Genomic DNA, 22,781 nt, shown 5'->3' on the forward strand with positions numbered 1-22,781 from the left:
ATCATGGCTGAATGGTACATTATTCAGAATGAATAGGTATAGCATTTCAGGGGTCTTATTAATCACATGATATTTGGAGAGCTCAACCCCTTTCTCTCATTATTAGAGTTTTTTCACCAACTTCTTCAAGGGTTGGGAGGAGCAGCCTCTGGCATAATCTTCCACCATTCACTCTTGAAGTTTGGAGGCCCAAGTACTTCCATCACTGAAACCCCAGTGGCTCTAACATGAGTCTTCTCCTGTTAACCATGAAGGGATGGAGAGGGTCCAGCACTGTGACAGAACCATCTCCCATTCAGATGAGAAAATCCAAGGCTATTCAAGAGTTAATACAAAAGCAAATTGCAGATGGCAGGTTTTTAAAAGGTTAACACAAAACACACATTAAAGATGTCTCATGATTAAATTCATGATAAAATTGGTTGGTTAAATAGATTTGATGTTGGAGCTAGTCAGTTTTCCCTCATGATTTTATAATGCTGATTTAAAGTTAATTTTTGCTTTCCTTTCATCTTTTAAATTGCTTACTAAACATATGTTTTAAAATATTGTCAACAATACAAGTTTATTTGCATATTTTGGGAAATTTCGTCTACAGACTAGAGGCATCTGTGTGTGTTCTACATATGTCAAAAATGTCATGTTTGCATTTGCTGACTGCACATCATTCAAATCCTCATGTCCTGTACAGTATGAGCATTACAAGTATGATGATCAGCTGCAAATGACTAAAATCAAATTATACTATAAATGTTAGGTCAATCAAGATCTGTGATATAGAAATCTCCATACCTGACTCCATGTAACTGTCCGACAAATTGTAAGTTATTTTGTGCTGCTGGAACTTAAACCAAGATTTCCAGTGACTTCTCTGTAATATCTGATCATGATTGGGGCGTTTTCTTTTATGTTACCAGGATTTTTCACAAAGGTAGCTGAATTTTCCAGATGTTTCCTCAATGAAGAGAAGTACTTTGGGTCTCCAGTGTTCAATTCTTTTCATAAGCTTTGACATTGTCAAACATGATGGCTATCATTATTTCTCAACTTTGACATTTTACATTTATACCATTGAGTGAATTCAGGAAAAAAAAATCAAGTAATTCACCCAGGGTAAGATTGTTAGTTCTGAGCAATCTTCTTCCTTTCAAACTCAGAACACCTCATTTCTTCCACACGCGCTATACACAGCAATCTGACAGTGCTGTATCTCAGCAATCAGGAATATTGAGACTTCTGTCAAAAGTGTTTTAAACCTCTGATCACTAAGAGCTCTACGATAACAAAATTCACAACTTTCATCACCATCCTCATTAAATTTTCAATCAGTTGTTAAACTTGCTTTTGCACAGACCACCTCTTGAGATACAATGTAATGAAATCCCACCAACTGCTGACTGACTTCCTTAACAAGATATTGAAAGAAACATGCATTACAGCTGATCAGTCTAAGAACTCTACTGTTACTGATACAATGTATGAGATATTGTCTGTTTATGATGCACTGAAAGTATATTTAAATTCTTAGAACAGAGGTACAGTTTCATTTTGCCTTTTGCCACTCTAACTTTTCAAAGTTGGAGAAGTTTTGAAAAGCTACGGAGTAGCAAAAGGGAAAAAATCCTGGACAGAATTAATTTTTATTGCACTCATTTGCAAAAAGAAAAAAAAAGAGAGAAAAAAGGAGGCAAAGGAGATAGACGATTTTTAATAGACTTTTTCACAAAAATATTTCATGGGAAATTTTTATTTTTTTTAAATGTTCCATTTTGACCCCCGAGAAACAAACAAATTCAAAATGTCAAAGTTTTACTTGATACTATTCCCCCATATTTTTTGACCAGCTCTACTATTTGGCCTTACATCAAAAGTAAGGTAAATAGGAGCCTGCTGAGGTGTTGGAGGCAGGACTATTGCAAGGGCAGAGTCACTGGGTGCCTAGATTGGAGCTAATGGAAGACAGGGAGGGGCATAACGATTTGGAAGTCTGGGATAATAGCTGCAGGAGGTCTGTGTGAAGAAGGAGATTGCAGAGAGATGAAGTTTCAGAAGTTGCACCCCCACATCTAAATTTGCTGGTGCTTAAATGAACCAAGTCTCAGAAGCTTGAGGCTCTCCCATCACTACTTGGCAGGTTAATGTATTCTGCACTCAGTGTTCTATGATGGTGCCAGATTGATTATCTTTTCCTAATTAATATTTGTATGAATATGACGTTTTGTTTATACCAATTCTCTTTTTGTTCTCCATGTGCATAAACAGCTATACCAATGCTAAACAATTACAATTTTGTCTTACAGACCCAGATGTGGAGAAGCCTGTAGGCTTTCAACAAGGGTCAGTGATGCCAAAAAAAGTCGTATTTTACCTAATAGGTTGCACAATCGCATTTCAAATGAAAAAGCATGTGCACTGCAATGTCTCATCTACAGGATGAAAAATTAGCAAATTGAATAACCTGTTACCACAGTGCTGCTGTTCTAACTGGGTCTTGCATCACAGTAGCTATTCATTGGGTTGAGAGGACCTAATCCTCCGTAGTTGTCTCTGAAACAGTTGGAGTAGAATTCAAGCTATTATATATTTATCTTTAGATGGAAAGACACAAAGGACAAAAATGAGACTCTTCAATAGTTACAACTTTCTTTAATATGGATTCTGTAAACCAGATCTTGCCATGTGATAAGATTGCTTTGTGTCATTCCAGTGGCTAAAACCCATCTTTGTTGTAGGTGTACTAAGCACTACTTGATTACAGCTGTGGATCTGGTCCTTCATTTCCAGAAACCCAGAGTAGTTCTTTCTGCATTACAAAATCCCCACTGGAACACATGACTACTGTGCTACATTGTGTTTTTCATGACTAAGCATATAATATTTCATGAATAAGCACATATTCTTAACAGTGCAGTAGAGAGAAGAATAGCTAAGGGAAAGGAATAGTTGTCCAATTCAACTGTGGAGTCCTCTGCTCTATCTTAAGTGTCTGAAGAACTGGACATTAGGAAGCCTACTAACACTGCACAAACTCAAAGGCAGTATTTTACACAACTTCAGCAAATAACGATAGCATTCTATTGATAATCTGGGGTTGCCAAAATGGGAGGGCACATTTTTGAAGCCTAAAATTAACTAATTGCTAATGGTTAGCCAAGTTATATTGGGAGTGCAAGGGGGAACCACAAAGAATGAGTAAATTTGTTTTCTGAGATCTGGTTAGAGAAATAATCTTATATTATTACACATTTATGTTGCTTCCAGATGACATATTTATGCATACATGAATGCACACACTCACAAGACAAAAATGACATGATAAACTCATGAAATGACTTTTAGGGTTATCTTTGTCTATCTGTGACTGAGTCACCCTGCTTGACTCCTTTGCATATATGTGTCTGAGTCAAATGGTCATCATATTCATGTGTCAACAATCTTTCTTTCTAAGTACGCTGAGTCGCGGATTCTGATTCCTTGCTAAAGATTCTAAGAGAAAGCTGGAAAAGCAGTATAAATCATGACAGATTTGGAATGATTACTTACACTTAAATTCTGTAGTCCTTATTAAGCAAAACACCCATGGACTTAAGTAGGAGTTTCGCTCAAGTAAGGACTGCAGAATTTGGCCCTTAATTCCTTACTGTGCCCTGCTTTAGTATATGCTATTATGATAAAGTATTATTACAAGCGTTTACTCTTATATAGCAATTTACAGCCAAGGATTTGAACAAACACTGCTGAGGTAAATATTAATGATGCTCACGTTACAGAGGGTAGTAAGTGATTTGCCCAAGCACACAAATTTTGTGCTCACACTACACACAACTACTCATGAAGTAAATGAGGTAGTATGATTATATTCACCTATGAACAATACACACTTGCAGTAATCTATTGTAGAGAAAGGAGATTAAAGAAATTGTTGTTGCTGGATATTAAAATGAAGTTTAGGAGACTAATATCAAAGAGAAGCCCTTGAAGCGTCTTATTTTGCTCATCAGTCTAGAAATCATAATTTTTTTTTAAAATCTGAACAGGACAATAATATGGTTTCTATTTGTGCTTGCTGGCTTGCCTGTCTGTGTTTATCTGTGGGTTGCAGCTAACTGATCACATACCATATCTGTTGGACTGTGGTAAACCAGCACTAGTTATTTTCCTTGAGATGCTTTTAAAAATGCTTCCAGATATCAAGAAACCAATTGATCTACGAGAGCTAGGGCTTGATTATGCTACAACACAAACAATGCACATGGGTGAGCAAACGCTCATAAAATGTGTAATGTAATGAGGCCAGCAATCTGCACATGACCTTTCCACAAATGGCACATCTACAAACCTGTGTACAACATGGGGAAAGATCACAGGTTCATAAAGAGAGCAGAACACCTCTATTGCCATGGAGAGAGTGTCTGATTAACCTGATCATAAACTTTAGAGTGCTAATCATTGCATGGAAAGAGAAGGCTATAATTTGTGTGTCTGGATAGTTCCAATTCATCCACCATTGGTATGGCTGTCTGTTAGTAAGGCTTGGGACCAGTATTGCTCTACTCTGTCAGATCTTTCCATCGAGACATATTCCTTCCAATTAAAAAACAAAATAATAAACAAAAATCCCCACATTTATCCTCCATGTATCCTTCAGTTCCCATACGACAGATACCTGAGCACACAGGACTGCATACTTTAAAAAAGTTACTACTGGTAACTTTATACACTCCTTGTGCCTTTTTTCTTCAGGTTTTGGAGTGGGGAGCAGGTAACACTGTATTTCACTTTCAGGTCACATCAGTCTTTGTATTGGCCATGCCCAGATAAAGAGCTGAATTAAGGTGAGTACTTGTTATGCTGTTTACAATTAAATGGGCCCAGGCCCAGGGGTAGAATAACAGTACTCCTGTTTTCAAGTATAATGCACTCTTGTTTTGACCTACCGGCCTTTCCTCTATTGTGTAGCATACTACAGATAGAAATGGACCCAATCATCTTAGGTGTCTGCTATGTCTTCTACAACGCAGTGGCTCAAATTTAAGCGCTAATATACTTCCATATATTGCTAACGCGCTTGGAAGGCTTAGAAATGTAAAATGTATGTTTTACAATCATGAAATCAAGATATACTTATATTTTTAAGTGTATAGGGCTGTCTGAATGCTTTGCCCAGGGGATGGGGGGAGGGACAGAGAGAAAGTGAGACCAAGTGTGCTGCCTTGCTGCCTACAACTTTTGGCAGTGGATCAGACAATAAGTTCAGCAGAAAGTCGATTTAATTTTATTGGACCACACTGTCTCAAGCAATTAGAGAAATATTTGTAAAACATCAGATGAGAAGGAGGAACATGGAGCCCAATAACGCAAAACAATGTTTATAAAAGAAAAATCATGAAACTGGAAGAGTAAACACAATTACTCTGTCAGCACCTCCTGTTCTTCTAAAGATTACTTAGCTAAAAACCAGAAAGTTTTCCTAATGCATTTGAAAGAGTTCATACTAATGAAGTCCAGAAACATACATATATCAGCAGAAGTGCATGTGTGTGTGTGTGTGTGTGTACACACACAACACACATGATTTACACACACGGACAAGAGTTTCAACTATATCTGTTGAAGAAATATGAGTTTTTGATCTACAAATATTTGTTCAGAAAAAATACAGAACACAGAATGTGTGTGTGAATTGCACAAATAAACAGCTACTCTCATGTCAAACGTCTTTTTGGGAATACTTCCTCTCTTTTAAGTAGCTATCTTGTTAAAAACAGTTTTGACAACATATAGAGTATAGTCTCCTACTCACTGAACAATAGCACTTGGTTCTTCTCCCCTCTTTGTTTGAGAGAAACACACACCAGCCTGTATCCTAGGCTAGGACAACTACTGTTCTTTCCTATCAAGTGGGGCAGAAAATGTAATCTTTCTAATTCACATCATAGGACTTGTCACATTAACTGTGCTGTTAAGATTCCAGTTACTTACACGTTAGTGTATGGGAAGGGTTTATCTGTTAATGCTAGGATAACTCAGTATTGCTTGACCAATGGCAATTATCTGATTAATAGGACTGGACAGAATGCAAATATTAGTGTGTCCATTAAGTGTTCTAGCAAGATTAATAGTGGGCCTCAAAATTTGGATCGAGGTTTGGTTCAAATTTTGAGCAATTTTAAATGTAGGTATGCTAGGAATGGAGCTACAAGTTCAAACTGGTCTCTAATCAAGATTAAAACCTAGGGGGCTCTTCTGGGGAATACCTGGTGTCTGAGTGTGCTCATTGCCCAAAAACGCAAGGAACATGACCAGGTGAAAGGACACCCTGATGCACTGTGATGCCTAAAAGAAAGCCCACAGCTCCAGACCAGGGAGATGTTCAGGAAATGAAGAGCCACCCCACAAGGACTCACGTCACAGATTGGGTGGTAGAAGAACCAGGAACCTTCCAAATGTAGACTGATGCCAGTAGATGGGGTGACTGACCAGGTTCCTGCTATTTCAGATTTGGGGAAGCATCTTGAATACTGCAAAGATAACGGGGCAGAGAATGTGGGGCATCTCTAAATGTTTTAATAGTTCATAAAAAGCCTCTGAACAATGAAGTGCTTGTCTGAATCACTAAAGCTTTTGTGGATCAGCTCTCGCTAGTTTTGCTTTGACTATTTCCACAAAAGCAAAGGACTGTTTGCACAAATGCACAATTAATATTGGACGGCTCTTAAGTTCAATGAGGAAAGGAATTTAAAAGTCAGGACTTAGACACATTGACTGGGTAGTTTAGGAAAGCTTGAATTGCCACTACCCATGCTGTGGCTAGATTACAATAGTCTCCAGCTCTTTGGGTCTGACACCATCCATGAGCACTTAGTTCACCAACAAAAATTCTTTCCAATTAATCTAATTTTGTGCTTCTAGCATGCTGTATATTCAAGCTAGGCTAAGCAAAATGTTCCCATCTGAAGTCAGAGTGGTTTAGAAGTTTTATTGCACCAGCCCTTGTCCACATTCAGTAGGTCGGTGCTGTTCACACAGCCCTATTTACAGCAGCTGAAGAGTTTAAACACTTAACAATGGAGTTGACTTCAATGGAAACAGGAGCAGGTCTTGGGAACACTAACCTCCAAGTTTGTCTGCAGGGCTTGAATCGAGGCCCAGCCACTCCCAATCAAAACTTGCAGGGGCTCACCTATCCGTAAGTCAGTGAAAACAATATGCAGTATAACAGTTTTTCAGCAAACAGGCTTACATTGAAAACAGACTGTCAATTTTAGGACATATAGAAGGGTATGTCCACACTGGAGCTGGAGGTGTAATTTCCAGCTCAGACAGACATACCTGTGCTACCTCGATCAGAGCTACAGCGCTAAAAATAGCAGAGTAGCATGGGTGGCATGACAGGCTAGCCACACTGAGTACATACCTAGATTTTCAGATGGGATTGTATTTGAGCAGCTAGCCAATCCTCCCACCTATGCAGCCATGCTTGCACTAAGCATAGCAGCGTAACACTGCTCAATCAAAGCTAGTGCAGGTATGTCTACCCAAACTAGAGATTGTACCTTCCACTTCAATGTAGACATAGGGTATGTCTACAGAACGCGGTTACATTTGAAACTGTGTTTATGATGAAACTTTGGCAACTCCAAAAAACGACTCAGCTTTGATTTCCTTGCATTTATATAAACTCTGAAATATGTGTTTCAGATGCTGGAAATGAGTGCTTTTCCATTCCAAAAGCACCAACAAATGACTGCATAACAAGACTAAAATACTCCTTTGAGTGGTTACAGTGGGCAGAAAGGTTACAGATGGGGACTTTTTTGATGTGTTTGGGCAGAGCTGTTGCTCTTTGACTCCCATTGGATTCAATCAGAGTTACAGAGAAGGTTCATCTACACAGAACCTCTCCCCACCCCCCACCCCCAGCCTCAGAGCCTGGGTCAACTGGGCTCATTCTGCAGGAATAAAAATAGCAGCATAGATGTTCAGGCTCAGGCTGGAGTCTGGGATCTGAGACACTTCCCCCACCCTCACAGGATTTCAAAGCCTGGCCTCCCACCCAAGCCCAAACATTGACATTGTTATTTTTATTTCTCAAGAGTGAGCTGCGTGAGCCCAAGTCAGTTGACCCAGGCTCTGAGACTTGCTGCTGTGGGTCTTTTTTTTTTTTTTTTCCTATGTAGACATCCTTAAAGTCCTTTGAACAGTTTGGGAAGAATATGTGGAAAAAGATGTAAAATGTGACTCTAAATGCTATCCCATTAACAATTGGCACTTGTGATGGGTAGAATGGTTTGTATCAAATAAGAACTGGCTTAAATCTTTACTCAACTATTCTACTGAATATAAACCAAACATTTGAGTTTAATAAAAAATTTAAGACTTCACAGTACAAATGTGAAAGATTTGAATGAAGAAATAGGTTGAATGGAGTCATAGAGTTTCTGGTCCCCACAATTACCAGAGAGGACCAGGATGTGTTGCAAGGGAGCTTAGTAAAGGAAGGGGCTTCCTTTCTGGTCAGGGAGTTCTTTAGTTATTGCTTAATGCATGGCTCTTTGTGTTTATGTCCTCACACTTCAGGTTGTTTGGTGCATTAGCAAAAAGCAGCTGTTCCAAGTCCAAGAAGCAGTATGGAAAAAATGGCATGAATACAAGAATGGAAGCACCCATAAAAAGAGGCCTAGACTGAAAGTAGGCAATGAGTGTAGGAGGAAGTGAGAGCAGAGAGGTAGGTGAGGGAGGAGTTGTGAGAGCAGTATATATAAGGGGCTTCCATTATTTTGAAAACAATGAGATTACATGGGAAAGTATGTTATGCAGAAAATGTACATTTAAAAAGTGACCTATTACTTTAACAAGTCAGTTCTCAACTGGATTTCCTCACTGTCAGTGTTGAATGTGGTTTTTTTCCTTTGCAAGGAAAGGAATTAATGGTGGGGAAATATGGGGTAAAGAAACCCTTGCCAAAAAAAAAAAGTATTTACAAACATCCATTTGAATAAAACCACAGGTTTGGTTTGATGGTATTTGGTTTTCCTCATTCATACAAGCAATTTTTTATTTCTTAGAATGTTTGCACAAAGTCACAGAGAGAGGATTCTGAATATTTGTGAGAATATGTATTTGGATGAGTATTCACACTGGAGCATTCATAGTATCATCTTTAAAGTTCTTTTGGGGTTTGGGAGTTGGTAGATATATGAAATCTTACTACGTATAGGATGGGACTTATTGTTTAACAATACAGCATGGTAGGGACTGTTCCCAAAACCCAAGGCCAGACACTAGGCATTAATGCAGTTAATAAAAAAAGAAGGGTATGACAGTAACTTTTGCAGGTGGACCATGAAACCCCTTTGTTCTGGAAGAGGTGCAATGAAATACGTTAGACAGGAAGTGTCAGAATTTTTTGTAACTACGACTACATACATCCGCACACTGACTTGCTGTAAATTTTACAAGAGTTAGGAATTTCTGTTAATGCATCTCTTGCCCCCAGTCATATTTTTATGTCAGGGATCTACACAGATAGCCAAAATAATATTATCCTTATGGAAAAGAAGAAACAGGTTCAATCAAACCTAGGACATTTTATCTTCTACTCTCTTTCCCTAAAGTGCTTCCATCCTGTCCTTGAAGAAATCAAAGCCTCAGTGAGGTTTTCAGGATCTCCTCCTGCTTATAAAGCTTTACTCATTTAGTTAGGGAGTAGAAACAATTAAGTTCTGAAAGAATTTTGAATTGAAGGATTCCAAAAAAGAATTAGGCAATTTTATGGACCGTGAGAATATCCATAGTTACATTAGACAGGATCTATTTTAAGTGGAATCTAAAGCCTTAATGCTTCAGGGCATAAGCCAACCACTAACTACTTGGAGTTAGGAAGAAGCTTCCTCTATGGGCAGGTATTCCATAAATCAACCATGGGATTTCCTGCTTCCTCTGAGAATCTGTCAGGGACAGGGTATCAGACTAGATAGCCCACTGATCTAATCCAGTAGATCAGTTTCTATGTATTAAATCAATAAATCTGCCTTGATGGAGTCTTTCTAATTCCTGAAGGGGAAAAAAACACCCAAAACAACAACAAACCCCACCCCCACCCCTCTTAAAGAGTGAGCACTTAATAGTATTCAGTCATTACCAAGTAAATTCCAGGCTTCCTTCTTGGACACTACACTCTGCCAGTTTCTCCTGCCTTACAGCTCATCACCTTCTCTTAGTAATTATTCCATGTCTTTGTTCCACATCTTCTCCCTCTGCCAGGAGCAGATACTTCATTGTAATGCAACAAGCAGCCTCATTCTCCTCTTTCAAATGATTCATCTTTGAAGTTATTTCAAGGGTAAGAGCTCAGGCCTGTGAGCATGTTCGTGGTGCCAGTAGAATATTCTTCTCTTCCTTCGCTCCAGCCTACACTGCTCTCATCTCTCTTTTGCCTCCACTTCCCACAAAATGTAAGTTTCTCTTCATTCCCCTTACCCTGCGTTACCAAGCTAGTAGGTTTTGGGGTGGGAGGCAATCAGAAGAGAAGAAGTGGCTGGTCAAGATCAGGGGGCCTCACTGGGAAGTGAAGTCCAGACTGGGTGCTTCCCTTCCTTAGGGAAATATGATAAGAAGAGCTGTTTTCAAAATACTCTCTTCTCATATGAGCTAAAAGCACAGAGCAGACACATTCTAAGTCAGTTTTGCTTTGGAAAGAACACCACATGGGATGGTTTGGATCTAGCATTTGACTCTGAACTCTTGCAGAATTCAGGGACTTGTATCTCATTGAGAAGTGCAAGAAAAGGTTCACAGCAATTGTACCTTATCATGGCCAAATCTAGGGAAAGAATCTTAAAAAAACCAAACCAAGGGAGTGTCATCTTCTTGTCATATTAATACATTCATCCTCTGTGGCAAAGAATGAAGACAACTGCCAACAACATTAGTGCTTTGCTTTTCACCAGAATGGCAGATACTTATTTTTTTAAAAGCCACTTAAATCAATGATGGAATGAACTGCAAATCTGCAAAACATTAAAGCCACCCTGATTCTGCTCTAAAAATATTATGTATATTCACTATCAAGAGCTGTACAATCAACTTTGATTCAACTACTATTATGTTTCAGTCTCTTTCAAATAAAAACAATATTTTCTATCAGAATTTGCTCTTACTGTTACAACTTTGAATGCATGTCCTACTATATGATAAACTACCACCAAACTCCCAAGAAAGCCAAACTATTAGAGGTGGATGAAAAATGTGGACTTGAAAATATTCCAGCCAAAACCAGGATCCTATTTTAGGGGAAATTTGTGAACATTTTCACATTTTTTGAACAGCTCTGTAAATTATGTCTATTAAATGATTAAATATAGAGTATGAGCTTAGAGTACAGCTTAGTACAAAACTGGGAAAATACCATCTAAATGTAAACTGGCGTTTACATTTCTTAAGAGACATATATGCTAACACCTAGAATGAGTTACCAATACTGAGTGTCAGTTCATTCCAGCTGCTTAGGTATGTGGCAGTGAAATGACCCAGGAACAAGAAAAATACACACATTGGTTCTGCAGTATGCACTAAATAATCTGAAGCAGGGGGCAGCAATACCAGTTAAAACTTGCAAGATTCCACAATCTTGCAAGGGTACCTTAAAAAAAAATTAGGAAAGTACAGAGAATGTACTGATCACACTTTTAGAGTGACGGGGAAAAAAATTAGAGGTTTTAAATTCACACCAACACGTTATTTCAATCTGGTTACAGCAACAAGAAAAGCAAAGCAATCTTTGTTTGGTTAATAACATCAACTGACAATCACAACGAGTCAAAATCATCGGACACCCAGATATAACAAACAGTACTAAGTAGGTTATATTCTAATGTGAGATGTTATTTGCTGCTGGTAAATGGCAGGTTCAAACCATCTCTCTTAACCCATCACATAGCACAGCCTCCTAGAGCCATACTTAGATTCAAATTAATAATGCTGGTGGAAAAATATCTGAGGGCTAGGTTTTGCTGTAGGCACTCACTGTTATGCACATAATAGGGTGTGTACAGTGGCTGTGTAGTAACTGAGTCCCCAGATGACTCAAATGACTCAGAATGTTTCCTGGGAGTACCCAGCCAGGGCGCACCCAGTGCATCACTTTCAAGAGAGTGAAGCCATGCTCCCTTTGCTCCTCTGTGCCCAGCCAGCTACTTTAGTGGGTGTGTGCGTTTGTCAGAGAGAGGAGGATGGATCTGTGTCCTTGCCTTCATCCTACCTCTGACAGGAACTTACCACCTGCAGAAGTGCCAGAAAGAAGTCCCCCTGATGTCTAGCATTCCATTTCCTGCACAAAGACAAGAGGGAGGAGGGAAGCTCCTTGCGTCTTCTCCCATGTAGTCATGCTGGACTGATCCTGGCCTTACACTTTTGTGATAATTGATGTAGTATTAAGAAAAGTACCCAATGAAGTAAAACTAGCAAATCTAAATACTAGTGTTTTATGAATCAGGATGATCAAATCACGCCTACAAATTTTCCCCCAAAAGTGAACCAAACAAAGCCTTTAGAAAGGTTCAGCTGGTTTATTTAATAATTATTTTTCATTTTCACACACTTCTTGTCTATAACTTAATTGGAAGCAGAAGGAACTTCAAATCTTTCAAGGGAGTCTGCTCAAGTTTCCTGCCCCCATATTTCAGATTCTAGGGGTCTGGTTAGTTTAGAGAAGCATCCAGTATTTTAGGTTTGGGTTGCTTTTCGGGTGTACAGAAATAAATGCAAAGGACACACTTTCTATTAATAGCAGAGGAAGCTGATCCATTACATTTTTTAAGTCTCTTACTCACAAAAAATAATAGCACATACCGTTCTAGACGCTGAGTTACACAGTGTGTGTGTGTGTGTGTGTGTGTGTGTGTGTGTGCGTGTGTGTGTGTGTGTGTGTAGGGGAGCAGGGAGGGACACAGCAGGGGACTGAAATGCTAAGAATATGAGTGCACCAGATGAGATGTCAGTGGAATAGAAAGTCATCACAGGATAATGGTCTCCTGCTGCTAAATAAAGGCCAAGGAAAAGCAGATGTTGACTTAAAGCAATGAAGTTTATTTTCAAAGCAGAAGACACTGATCCTGTCACAGTATTACTATACTAAACCACTTTTATAGAATCATTCACTTTATCTGATAGACATTTATGCACCTGGGCCACTACTGAGTGGCTGTATTCTTATTGGAAGACAGATTTACCATGCCCTACAACTAATCAGAAACCAGTTCAGTGCAAGCTTTTTAAAAACAAGATTGAACTTATCTGGATAAGCAGCTTTCTGATTGAAGTTTTATTGTTCTGAAACATATTACTAAGTTATGGTTGGCCCAGATTTAGTACATTTAAAATTCAAAGTGTTGCTATACAGTACATGGGTGGGGGGGGGACGACAGGTGTTGGGCTGGGGAAATTACTATTGGAAAAAAATGGTCATTTCTGTTTTTAGGGCTCATGAAAGACTGACATCTTGGGTGGAATCCTGGTCCACTGAAGTCAATGGGAGTTTTGCAGTGACATCAGTGGGGCCAGGATTCCACCCATTGACTTCAAAGGGGCAAGGCTTTCACCCTTTGTGTTTGTCTACACAGCAAAGCCAGAGGCTGTTATTACCATATGGAAATGTTTTTTCCCCATGTTGTCCCCACAAAGTGCCTCAATTTTATTTTGGATAAACTAGCTGTGTGGGTAAGCTGGTGTTTCCTCCCACACATTCTATGGCCTCAGGCAAGTCCTTCAGGGTTAGATTCAAGAAACTTCGGCATGGTGACGCTCAGCATCCCTATACCGAACTTTTAGGCACCTAGAACATCACTGGGATTCACAAAGCCTGAGTTTGGTGCTCAGGCTCCCTGTACAATGAATATGGAAAGATATAGGGTCCTCTGAGTGGGATTTACGAAAGCCAGCATGCTAGAAAGCGCCATGCCTCAGCTAGCCAATGGGAGATGCCAAGCCTAACTCTGAAGGGGGAGAAGGGATTTGAACAGGAGAAGGCTCTAACCAATGAGCTAAGAGAGATTCTTATGGGGGACTCTCTCAATTTCTCCTGTTGAAGCAGTTCCACTGTGGCTAAATGAAAAGAATCACTGGGCAAAGAGGGAGGGAGAAAGAGCCAGCACGTAAATGTCACTGTAGACTGATGGTTAGAGCACTTACTGGGGAGGTGAGAAGTTTTACTGCAAACCTTTATGTGCTGAATGAGTTTAGGCACCTATACTATTCAGTGGGAGCTGTGTGAAAGTCTTGTTAATCCCATTGGGGCCCGATTCTGGGATTTAGGTGCCTAAAATGGCAGTTTGGTGCTTAAGTCCTTTTGTGAATCTAGTCCCTTAATCTCTTGGGTCTTCAGTTCCTCACTTGTGAAGTGGGGGTGGTAATGCTGCCTTTCCTTCAGCCTTTGTCTCTTGTCTATTTGGACTGCAAGCTTGCCAAGGCAGAGACAGTCCCGTACAGTATGTTTCTACAGTGCCTAATATTCTGAACCCCAGACCTAAGTTGATGCTTTTAAGAACTACTGTAACACAATTGATTATTATTAATAATACTCAGCCAGACCACCAAGAATACATCACTCCAGTGCACTGTTCTCTTCACTGGTTTCCTGCTGAACACCAAGCTAAATTAAAAGTCTCAGTTATCTTCAAAACCATGGACTTGGCACAGGTTACCGGAGAGATCATGATAACTCAAAGTAAAGTGACCTCCCATGACAATGGAAGAACAGAACTTTTAAACTCAAGAGCACAAGAGACTGGTCTCTCAGCAACAGTAACTACACCAATGGGAGAAGCTCTCCTGTCAGTGTAAGTAGTGTCTTCACTAAGCGCTAGAGCTGTGCATCTGCATCTGCAATTACTGTACGTGTAGGGGAAGCTCTTAGACTCAGCATTGCAGCACCAAGCATTTAGGTGCTTTGCTCCCTCGTGGAACCTACAGCCCAAGTTATGCACTTTGAATCCCTATACAATGCATGGGGAGAATTAGGTGCCTAAGAAATGAGCATGTTGAGTGGGTAGCATCTCTCCTGGCCAATACAAAATGCCAACGAGCTGATCCACTTTGTATTAAATATATCAATAGTTATTGGAGCAGGGACTGGAACCTTGGTCTCCCAGGTGAGTGCCCTAACTACTGGGCTATCGAGTCACTCTCTCTCTCTCTCTAGCCCAGTGAATATTTAAGGAATGCATACAACGAGGAGGAGGAGATTCAGGAGAGATTCATCAGGAGAGATTGAGTGACACCCAATTCCAGAATGCCTTAACCATCAAGTTATAGGGTACTCACCTGAGAGGTGGGAGACTACCTAGGTTCAAATCTCAGCTTTGACTCAGGCAGAGTGGTGATTTGAGCCTGGGTCTCCTACATCCCAGGTGAGTGCTCTAAGCACTGGGCTACAAAGTATAAAGGGAACAGTAGTGCAAGTAAAATTCCTTTCTTACCAGTATGCTGCACCAGCTAAAGGAGAGGCACGTGACTTCACCACGTGACCCCCCACACACACGTGACTCAACACATGACCCCACCCCACCCTCAGCCCAGGGTCCCATGCTGTCCCCCTCCCCATGATCCATCCCACGTTACCTGAGCAGGGGAGGGCTCTGTCCTCCTCCCGCTGTGCCGGAGACTTCTGAACCGCAGGGCTCTCTGGAACCACAGCAGCAAAAGGAACAGAATGTGGAGCCGCCAGGTGGTCCCACGCCAACAGCTCCTCCAGCTGTACTGTCCCCCTCTGCCCCCAGCCCTTCCACACAGCTGAGTCTCCTGAGTCCTGTCCAGGGTCTGTACAGCAGCCCCGCCAGAGGACGTGACTGGGTGGGGGGCAAATAGGATGACCAGATAGCAAGTGTAAAAAATCGGGACAGGGGTGGGAGGATAAGAAGTGCCTATATAAGAAAAAGCCCCCAAAATTGGGACTGCCCCTATAAAATCGGGACACCTGGTCACCCTAGGGGTGAAGCTAGGAGCAGTACAGCTGCACCGGAGAAGCTGCTTGCATGGGGGTTCTGCTCCTTTTGCCGGTGCAGTTCCCAGGAGAGCCCTGAACCACAGAGCTCTCCCGGGAACTGCAGGGGTGAAAGGAGCAGAACATGGGGCCACTGGGTGGCCCCACACCAGCAGCTCCTCCGGCACGGCTGTACCAGTCCTGTCCTCTGGCGGGGCTGCCTACAGACCCCAGACAGGAGACGCAAGACCCAGCTGCATGGAAGGGCTGGGGGTCGTACAGCCACACCAGAGGAGCTGCTGACGTGGGTCTGCCTGACAGCCCTATGTTCTTCTCCTCCTTCGTCTTTCCAGTACTGGCTATAAATATCTTACTGGTACGGCATACCGGACCGTAGCGCCCTGCTTGCACCACTGAAAGGGGGGTAGGTAGTGGTGACACTGCCTCCTCCTCAGCTGTTTTGTGTGGGGCCCAATCTTTAAGCACACTTACTGGATCAGGCCCTGCGGGCACAATAGGCGGGGTAATGCCTACTTGGAGGATTGTGCCAGGGCTAGGCATCTAGAAGCTCAGTGGTGTCTGTACTCAGGTGGTTGTGAGCATGCCCAGTGGCAGAAGTTTACTGTTGGAAACCTATGCCTAGGGAATTTAGGCACCTTCAGGGTTAGGCAGCAGCTGACCAGGGGTTTTGAGGATCTACATTTTGGACTTAGGCACCTAAATTGTCAGTTAGGTGCCTAAATCCCTTTGTGGCTCTAGCCCTAAGTGATTTAGGGGCCCACATCCCATTTTCAAAATGGATTTAGGCATGTAGGCACCTAGGTCCAAATGTGTAACAGGAGCATAGGCTTCTAGCTGCCCTAGTCACTTTTGAAAATAGGACTTAGGCACTTTTGAATACTTACCCCTAGCCTTCTCTTAATAACTGCCAATGTTTGGTATAATAAAACTTTTCTTGCATTCTAACTAATATGGTAATTTGTCAAATAATTCAGTAGCACTATCAGGCAAACCAGGCAGGATTTTTTTCCATTTTGAGAATTTATAGTATTTTGACTATCTTCTTACTAAATTAAACATAATCAACTGTTCTGTAATTCTATTTGTTTCCAATTTCTTCCCACAATCAAAGCATGGCTTCAGTACCCTAGGCAATTAACATACCTTTATTTATAGATATATAGATAGATCAGAATTGCATGAGGTCTAAAAATCAGACTTTGTGTAATTAAGAATACATATAATGATGACAGACCTTGTTGGAAGACATAGCCGTAACATCATCTCTGTAAATCACAGCTCTAAGCGGGAAGAAAATAGCCACTACTCAACCAAAATAGCAACTATAGAGTTGATTATGGCCAGAAATGACATTTTCAAACACTATTGTCTTTGTCTACTCAAGGTAGACTTAAACACTGAGTGGTATTTTAAAATAAATAAATTAAAATGTGGAAGCTAATGCATCTGATAAACATAACCTATTTTCCTAGTCTAGACAGGGCCTTTATCTCCCTGTGCTTTGGTTCACCATCTGTAAAATGGAGATAAAGATACTTCTGGTCTCCCACCCTGTGTCTATTTAGACTGTAAAAACTGTAGGGCAAGCAATCTATGTGTTTGTACAGTACCCAGCACAGAGGGGCACTAATCTTGGTTTGGGCTTCTTGGTGCTAAAGTAATGCAAATAAACGAAACAGAAATAAGAATTACAGAGTTGCAAAAGTCTCTGTTAATCTAGGTGTATAGTTTTGTACTATTCCTAAAGAAATATACATAAAAATCCATTGTATCACTCATATTACTTCGGTGATCTATTTACATGGGGAAGCACTTCACATTGTTCTTTAGTCAGTTTGCGGGTAGAAGGTGTCTCAAAACTTCAGAGACAAAACAACCAAAATAAAGAACACAGCCATTTTGCTGATAAATAATAGGTGAATTATCAATGCCAACAATAATCCCATCAGAAAGTAAAAAAGACATTGAACTGGCAGTTAAGCTAGCTATCAGACAAAGGGCAACTAGAAATTGCTACAAGTTAGAAATTACTTGACTTTAAATACTAACACACTACAACTGCAAAACAAGGGACAGAAAGGAGAGCAGAGGGGACCTGTATGGGGGCAATGGGATCAATCTATAATGAAATGAACATTCCTTTTGAGTAATACTTACTCACACAAATAGTCACTTTACACTCATGGATGGCTGAACATCTGAGTGTCTTGGGCTCAGTTTTGTCCTCAATACACTCATAAATCTCATGCAACTTCGACTGAAGTCAATGGGAGTTGTGAACATGTATCTGAGAGTACAACTGAGCCTGTAAAATTAGGCCAAAAAGTTTTGTGAACAACTTTTTTCAAGTATTTTGGCACTTCTGCTTTCATCTAGAACTAAGAAGTGCAGAAACATACATAAAAGAAAGAACTGGAACAGGGGCTAACGTAAGAAGTATGTGAACTGTGGTGTGGATTTATTATTATAATTTAATACTTGCAACATATTTAGCTTTATACAACACACAAAGATAGTTTAATGAACACCCTGCTGGGCTATAGAGGGGAAAATGGCATAGGGCAAATTGATGGTCTGATTGGATGGGTTTGCACAAATCCCAGTGAACACAAGTTCTGGTGCTGTAAAATTTTCTTTCAGTAAAGTGTTGAGGAGGAGCCACTCACCTCAAGTGCCTCCTTGCAGCTGGGTGCAGTATTGTAGTCCTTTTCCCGCTCCTGGCACCCCATATATGCCATCAGCTTACCTCTGCCAGTCTTCTGTGGCTTGTTCCTCCAGCCAGGTCACACAATTAAAAAGAAACTCTTTTGGTGTAGCAGAGCCCAACAAATAATCTAACTGCCCTCCCCAGGGTCTTCAGTCACAGCTCTGTGCCCTTTAAATTCAGCACTTTGCTTGGGCTTCCAAAGGAGCCCTGTCCCCTTCTTGTGGCTTAGGTTAGGCTTGTCCCCACTTCTGAGGGTTTACACCACTTGGCCTGTGGTCAGTGCGGGAACCCAGGTCCATTGTCTACTCCAGGTCTCAACCGAGGGACCTCATAAACAGTAACCACATACTGCTCAATTCAACTTATTGCTGCTACTTCCCTAGGTTTCTTCCAGCCTGGTCCCTTTATCTTCACCTTAGCGCAGGGCCAAAGTTCTCAGGTCCCTCTTTCCCTGCAAACCCAGCTATGCAAGCACAGCTAAAGTTAAACCCTAGCTAGTCCTTGGGCTCCTGTGGCCAGAGAGGGGCACACTTCCCTGTTCCTCAGGCCCCAGCCAGACCCTGCCCTTCTAGAGCCCTGCAATTCCTTTTATCTGAGTCTGCTCTGCTTTGATTGGCTGTTGCTAGCTCTTCTTGTCTTTGGAGGACCAGTTCTCTGGTAGTTTCCAAGATGGATGTTCCAATGAGGCCTTTATAGGCAAGCCTGAAGAACCCACCTATGCTGTTCCTTTCTCTCCCATGTTGCTGCTTCATGAAGCAGTGTGTGCTAGGATGGTGGAGCCTCCTGTAGAGGGCTACAAAACCCACTAGAGGGGTTCTGCTTTGCTTAAATATTTATTTAAACAAAATGTGAGGCTATACGCCACACCAGTGGCTGCTGGGAGTTAAACTGGTTGAATTACACAACTCCTTAATCTCCATTAGGATGCTAGGGATGCTCCACTAGCCTCCAACAAGTCATCGGTGGAGCTATAAAACAGTCAAGAGAAAACAAAGGATGGGCAAATCAGTTTGGATAAAATAATAACCACCCAAAACTTTCACTCAAAACATGAACTGAAACATTTTTGGGGTGGGGACTACCATTATTAACCTTTTAAGGGCTTGATCCAATGACCACTGAAGTCAGAGGAAGCCTTTTCATTTATTTTGATGGTGCTGGATCAGGCTCTAAATACTTAGGTGTAGATTCTCAGCTGGTTTAAATTGCCATAGCTCAATTTAAGTCAACGGTGATATCACAATTGACACTAGCTGAGCATCTGCCCTCTGGGGCTAAGATAGGTACAGTTTATAACATTATCTATATGAATATCTTTTTGTCTTGTAGAGAGCCAATCACTTGGTCAGTGTTAAATAATAACTGGCTCTGAAAATCAAACTGTTTCTACTTAGGTTCCAAAATATACTTTAAATATCTAACTTTAGACACCTGCTTTTGAATACATTTATATATCTTGTGATTTTCTGTTGTCTTGGTTGCTGGGGACCTGAGGGCATAAAATATGGCCATTTTTACTTTTATGAAATGCCATGAAGCAAAAGTAAGGCTGTTTTCCTAAATTCTAGTCCATATTTCAGTTTATTGAGAATCTGGACTGCCAGAATTACCACCTAAAGACATTTAAAATGGTAGTGAGATGTGATTCTTTAAACATACTCTGAACAATGTTCTCAGTAGCAGAAGTGCTGTGGCTGCAGAATGGGCATGAAAGACTTTCTAAAAGAATGATTCTCTAGGCTATCAACTACAATTACAGCATTTGCCAACACAGTTAACTTACTGTTTATTGGCAAAAGGGACCAGGGGTTTTCAGAAAACTAAATTTGAATTTGCAACCAATAGACTACAAGGCAAATTAATGAATGACAGCTTTGAATTTTACTAAATGGACACCAAAGAATGATGAGGTGCACTAAAGAAAAAGGAGGAACCAATGTATTGATACTAGATAACTACACAGACCACCTTTGATTTTCCTGCCACCAAATACCGCATCTTTATTATTCCCTAGTCCACAGGTTGAATTAAAGAGCATGAATGGAAAAGAACTGTTGACAGAATACTGCACGCATTAGATGGTAGTCAACATAATGGGGCTGAGATTGCATGGAACATTACCCTTCTTGATGTGATACACATGTTACATTCAGGAAGGAATGCAGTAATGCGTATGAAAGGGCTTTTTAAAAAACCCTGCGTATTCTGCCTATGCCATTAGAAAGCAAAACCCAGGTGGAGGGTGTGGGAGCTCAGATATTAGGAAGGAAGTCTTACAATTACAGAAAAAAGAGAGGAAAAAAAGACAGATCGCTTTAATCAGTGGTTACTCATGAAAGAATTTTTGTTGAGGAATTTGAAGAATTTGGGCAGACTAGGCAGCTTATTATGCTTTGGGTAATTATTCTTAACAGCTGTCTCTTTGGGCATTTCAGCAGTCACAAATCACCAAATTATTGTGTTTGCATAGGAAGAACCTTATATCTTTAAAGCCAAATATTCAAGTAAAGTTTTATTTATTATTTTGATTAATAAAAGAGTTAACCTAGTCATCTCAATATAAGATGATTATGGAGGCCCTGGCTATGACTCCATAGCTATTGGTGAGTTCTGTTTTGCATTAAAAGCAGGATTCGGTATCTTTGTAATATATGAAAAATACAGCATGCCCTCCCCAAACTTACAGCACTTTCTCTTCAAGTACAGAATGAATTTTCTAAGAATTTACCAGAAATCCGTTCATTAGTTTATGCACAAAACTAATTAAAAACTGTATCCTTTAAGAAATGTATCCTGTCAGTCTTTTCTTTGTCCTAAATGATCTTAATAATGAAACAATATAAAGTCTTCAAACTTTACATATATTTAAACTATTTTGTGGGTAGGCTATATTTGAAGAAATTAGGTTGTAACTAAGCAAATTTATTAACGTTTCTTGTATCTAATTGCTATTCTTAAATAGACTAAAGAAAGGCTCAGGTCATCAGCCACTCAACACTTATGTGGAGTCATTGTGACATCAGAGACTTCAATCAGCACCCTTCCTCTGAAGCTAATTTGCATACAAGAATTCTGTTAGTTGTAATGAGTTAATGATATGAGGGAGACTAAAAATATATGACAGGTTTCAGAGTAGCAGCCGTGTTAGTCTGTATTCGCAAAAAGAAAAGGAGTACTAGTGGCACCGTAGAGACTAACCAATTTATTTGAGCATAAGCTTTCGTGAGCTACAGCATCCGATGAAGTGAGCTGTAGCTCACGAAAGCTTATGCTCAAATAAATTGGTTAGTCTCTAAGGTGCCACTAGTACTCCTTTTTTTAAAAAAAATATATGTCAAGTTCTCACTGGTAGATTAACTGGCCTAACAGTCTTTAAAGGTTCTTTAAAGGTTCCATAGCTGAATGATAGTTTGGGCCTCAGTACTTGACAGACTCCCCACAGACCAGCTGTGTCTACTCCAGTGCCAGGATGAATGAGGCAGGAGTGCAGGGGGAGTAGTTAAAGCACAGAGACATTAGAACTCAAGAACTGGGTAGCCTCATCCCCTCCTTTCATATAGAGGCTACCTTTATAATAAACCCTCTTAACCAAGCAGTCAATTTCAATTTATGGACCAGATTCACCATTTCATCTAGTTTGCATTGCTCTGGTAATACAAAGCAGTTGTAAACCCCACTCACCTGGCCAGTATGCTCTGGTGGTTGTGTTGTTCTATTGTACTGGTGAATCTGCCTATGAAAGTTTAATTTTTAAAATGGATTTAAAGTTGATATGACATACTTTCTAATCATTAGAAATATTACAAGGCATTCTCTTTGGGTTTACTGTTTCATGTTAGAATATGACATTTTTAATAATCTTTTAAAAAATAAGAAAATTCCCAGACCAAGAACTATATTAAAATGGAGTTAAGATTGAAAGTATATAATTAATTAAAGGTAAAATAATATTACAGAGATGCTGTAACTATCTCCAAACCAAGTGTTACAGACCTAGGAAATTCAGAGTTAAGGTAACACTTAATAGAATTCTAAACATGTTTATGTATGAAAATGCAGTTAATACACCCAACA

This window comes from Eretmochelys imbricata, chromosome 4 (assembly GCF_965152235.1).
Source record: "Eretmochelys imbricata isolate rEreImb1 chromosome 4, rEreImb1.hap1, whole genome shotgun sequence".
Classification (NCBI taxonomy): Eukaryota; Metazoa; Chordata; order Testudines; family Cheloniidae; genus Eretmochelys; species Eretmochelys imbricata.